Source organism: Penaeus monodon, unplaced genomic scaffold, assembly GCF_015228065.2.
Source record: "Penaeus monodon isolate SGIC_2016 unplaced genomic scaffold, NSTDA_Pmon_1 PmonScaffold_1159, whole genome shotgun sequence".
NCBI lineage: Eukaryota > Metazoa > Arthropoda > Malacostraca > Decapoda > Penaeidae > Penaeus > Penaeus monodon.
Window position 1 is genome coordinate 35,001 of NW_023640369.1, and position 5,679 is coordinate 40,679.

The window sequence follows — 5,679 nt, forward strand, 5'->3', positions numbered from 1 at the left end:
CATGACCAAGAAAGACTGAGATACTTGTTTGTTGCTAAGGTTCTAATAGGAACCATAAAACGTGGTGATAAAGAACTCAAGAGGCCTCCTAGAACACAGCAACAGGCAGTCTCTTTGACACAACTGTGGATGATGAGCACAACCAACGATATTTGTAAAATATGATAAACAGGAATACTATCCATATTATGTTTTAAACGATGTCATAGATTACTAGCTCCATTAATTTTGTATTCACTTTATATGAGTTTTTTTTTTTAATGATACCAATTAACCGTCATTGTTTTTTTATGGCTTACAGAGTGCACTGCCGAGTGTAATGAGAATATATATATATAATATATATATATATATATATATTTTATATATATATATATATAATATATATATATTAATATATATATAATATATATATATGTATATATTATATATATATAAATAAATAAATAAATATATATATACATATATTATACTATATATATTATATATTTTATATATATATATATAATTTTATTTGTGTGTGTGTGTGTGGTGTGTGTGTGTGTTTTGTGTGAGTGTGTGTGTGTGTGTGTGTGTGTGTGAGAGTTAGTTTGTATGTGTGTGAGTGTGTGTGTGTGTGTGTGTGTGTTGGGGGGGGGGTGTGCGTGTGTTGGGCGTGTGTGTGTGTGTGGTGTGTGTGTGTGTGTGTGTGTGTGTGTGTGTGTGTGTGTGTGTGTGTGTTTTTTGTATGTAATAAATGGTATATATAAATACACACACACAAAACACACACACACACACACACACACAATATATATATATATTTTATTAAAATTTTATATATATATATATATATATATATATATATATATATACATATAATTGTGTGTATATATATACATGTGTATATATAAGTATATATATATATTATATATATATATATATATATATATATTTATATATATATATATATATATATATATGGCTACCCCTCTGTCTATGGGTCTGATGCAATTTAACATCAGGTTCAGCTGTATCTCTAGCATCAGGCAAGCTGGGACTGTATTATTAAAGCCCAGAGTTGGGGTTAGAGTAGATTTTTCAACCTTTTCTCATGATTTTTTGGCAACTCACAGAAAGATGGCTTTAACCAGTACCATAACACACTGACTTCATTATGTTAGTAAAGTTATAATAACAATGCTAATTCATATTTTGCATCAGCGACTGTCTCAAAACATGAGGTTATCTGTTGTAGAGGTACCTTGATATTCTTTTTGTGGTATATACTATTTGACTTACTGAATTTAAGTTCATTACTCAAGGCTTAATATAAATCGTTCTCAATGCAAATAATACGAGTGTTATGCCAAACACCTGAATGCCAGAACAACTGCATGTTCGTCTGTATTTTTCCGATTATCACAGAAGGAAATAAATGAGTACCCCTAACAATGCTCAAAGGATACTCCTGAATTAGACCATAGCTTTATAATCCCTGGCTCCTCTGGCACAGTTGTCTCGTCAAGAATTCCTACTTTCTCATGATCGGAGGACAAACACTTGGCCGTTCCAGTGAAAAAGAAGGCAAGACTCTATAGTTGAGGGTTCTCTCTGTCTCAAGCTGTCAGTTCTTCGTCTGTTGCCTTCATATTTGTGAAGCCAAACTTTAATTGTTAACATTTTGCAGATACCTTTCACACAGAAATACCTGGAATCTGAGAAATGCCCATCGTTGATGAGATATCCAATTAAACTAAATCATTTATGAAAAGGAAAACCAGTATAGTAAAAAAAAAAAAATGTATCCATTTCGGTTTATTATTCGTTTAAAGAGGAACTCGTGAAGAGTTCGAAAACGTCACGATTTTCATTTCTTACTGTGGCTGTTTCCTTTTTATCTTTGTGTACACATTACTGTCTTTGTGTTTTTGTCTATATCTTTACCTTCATCTCTTGAGTGTAAGAAACAAAAGCAGACAAATTTTGTTCATTGTAATCTTTAAACAGGTATCATTTTAGAAGCGACATTCATATATACTGTTAATGGAAATTTACATTGTTACCCATGTACAGAAAAAAAGGAAAATTTTATGAGTGACATAGATAATAACTGAGTGATTTATATGATAATAATAATGGTTAAAATAAAATAATAATAATAAGGATAATAATAGCAATAATAGTAATAATAAAACAAAAAAATAATAGTAACATCAACAACAATAATAATTATAAAAATTATAATCAAGAATATTAATTATAATGATAACAGTGATAACCGTAATAATAACGATAATATCGTAATAGTAATGATAATAATGATTGTAACGGCAGACTCTGCACTCTTGTTGTTGAGATGCTTGGGGCAAACCCCAAACCATTCATGTTATTTGATTCTATTTTTTTCAAGCACAGTAGTTTTCATGCCAGTCGTTTTTGCCGTTGTTGCAAACCACAATGCAGGACGGTCAAAATATACATTTTTTGTCATAAAAACAGAATCTAAAACTGTGGAGAAAACATGGGACACATGACACTTTATAAAAATTTAAACAATGATCTATTACCAGTTCACATGTAAAAAAACACGACATTTTGCAGAATTACATTTAAATAAAAAATCAACCAACCTTGCATTCGGTTAAGGGATGCGGTCGAATATAGAATATTAATCGTGGTGCATATGACGCTTCTTCAAGCGCCCTTGGCAGCAGACAGGGGATGCGAGCATAAATCTTTTTCGTAACAATCGCGTAATATGCAATAAACCTATTTGGCCGTAACAGTAATGATAATACGATACTCCTAATAATAATAATAATAATAATTGTAATTATAAATATAATAATGATAACGATAATTATGATGATGATAATCATAACAGTAATAGTAAAAATGATAATGATAATGACAAAAAAAAAAAAAAAAGAAATAACAATAACAGTAATAGTAACAATAAAAACAATGATAACAGTAATATTAAAATAATAATAATAGTAATAATAATAATAATAATATACATAATAATAATGATAATAATAATAATAATAATAATAACAATAACAATAATACAATAAACCAATAAATGCTACTGCTACTGTTAATACTATACTTACTGCTACTACTAATCATGATAAGATTGATAATAATAATGAAATATGAATAGAATAAAAATAAAAATAACAGTAATAACAAGAACAATAATAAAGATAATTGATAATGATGATCTTAAAGAGTGGAAAAGCTGCACAGTAATATTCTTCCGATGAAGAAGCTGATGCAAGCCAATAAATAAGCATGTGTGAATGACAATCTTTTGGGATCAAAAACTAAAGGTTTGCTTGGAGGAGTATCCACGAAAGTTCTCAGGCAGTTTTGAGACGATTTTGAGACTAAAGTGTCTCAGGCCAGCGCTCTGCTGCATTTTGCATTAAATTAATCATTTCATATTACTCAGAAGAAAGTATATAAGGTTTAATTAAATATTATACTAATACAGTCATGGGCACGTCCATTTTAAATAAAACCTGACACACACCAAATAATATAAATGAATATGTGGCACCAATACCATTCGATTGTCAGTATCGTACATATACGCTCATCACTTTATTTTATATTCATATTCAAAAAAAAAAAAAAAAAAAAAAAAAAAAAAAAAAAAAAAATATATATATATATATATATATATATATATATATATATATGTATATATATATATATATGTTATATATATCTTATATATATATATCTGATATATATATATATATATATATATATATATATATATATATATATATATATATATTATATATATATAAAACAGTTAACACTGTCTCAAAATATTCTGAACTGCTGAGATTTGTCTCAACTCTGTCTCAAAATGTAATACCAGGTCGAAGTGTCCTAAGTCCTGAGAATAGACTCAGACAGTTTTCCAGATTAAGTTAATAATTTAAACTAGTAACTAATTTAAATTCTGCTACTTTCAGCACACATTGTCATCAGTATCGAATTATACAAAACTGTAATATACAGACACATATATTATCAGATGGTAATGAGCACTAAAGGATCACATTGAAGTAACATGCGGTCTAGAAAAAAGTACCAAATATAATTTTTTAAGTGATCCCAATTTACCTCTTAATCAACTCTTTAAAGACAAATAATTAACTTACACACACACACACACACACACACACACCACACACACACACACACACACACACACACACACACACACACACACACACACACACACACACACACACACACACACACACACACACACACAATCACACACACATACATATGTATATATATATAAACATATAATTAACACACATACACTTATGTATATATATATATATATATATATATATATATATATATATATTCGTATATATATATGTATATATATATATATATATATACTATATATATAATATGTATGTATATATATATACACGTATATATATATATATATATATATATATATATATATATATATATATATATAACAGAAACAAACATATACATATATATATATATATATATATTATATCTATATATATATTATATATTAATATATAATATAATATATATATAAACAGAACAAAAATACACACACACACACACACACACACACACACACACACACACACCACACACACACACCACACACACACACACAATATATATATATATATATCTATATATATTATATATCTATATATATACTATATAATGTATATATATATATATATATATCATTATATATATCTATATATTATTTTATCTATATGTGTATACTATATAAATGTATGTATGTATGTATGAATGTATATATATAAGAAACATATTATATATGCTTATATATATTATATATATATAATCAAACAGAGTAGTGGAAACAATATCCCAGACCGACTATATCCTATGCCAAGGAGACCAAGTAATGAATGCCATAGACTGCAAAACACTGCCAAGGGAAAGTGCGGCAAAACAACACCGCCCAGTGGTATGTACAGTGAAAGTGAAAAATTACCTATTGTGTCTTTCACAAAAAGTGAAAGAGAATATATCAAGGCCTGGAACACAACACAAAAATTATAACAGTGGTCACACAAGTATTAGGGGAATCATCAGGGAATAAAAAAGAAGGAAAGGAAACTTGGTGGCGGAATAGTGAAGTCCAGGAAGCTGTCAAGTTAAAGAGAGAGTGCAAGAAGGCAAGAGACAAAGATAGATAGGACGAAGAACTACAGAAAAGACTTAAACAAATGAAGAACGTAGTAGCTATAGCAAAAAAGCGTGCATAGAAAGACCTGTACAATAGCCTAGAGACAGGTGCAAGAGTTATTAATAAAACAATAAGATAGCAAATAACAGAACCAACAACTCACAAGACGTATACCAGGCCAAAACAATAAAGGATGCAGATGGTAGGGTTTTAATAAGGATGAAAAGATAAGTGACAGGTGGAGGAAATACTTTAACGAACTTGAATATAGAAAATGAGAGAGAGAAGAAATATCATGCCAAAAACGGATAATGAAGAGATAGCACCTGTCAGCTCAGAAGTAAGACAAGCACTAAGAAAATGAGAAATGGAAAAAAGCAGTTGGTCCGGACAACATATCAGTGGAAGTGTGAAAGTGTTTAGGGAATATTGGTTTAGAACTCTTAATATGT

General features: G+C 28.7%; 1 pseudogene; it reads left to right on the top strand.

The window, feature by feature from the left end:
* LOC119568921 overlaps nucleotides 1–217 on the top strand; it is a 2,250-nt pseudogene extending 2,033 nt beyond the window's left edge.
* Nucleotides 218–5,679: the final 5,462 nt, after the last annotated feature.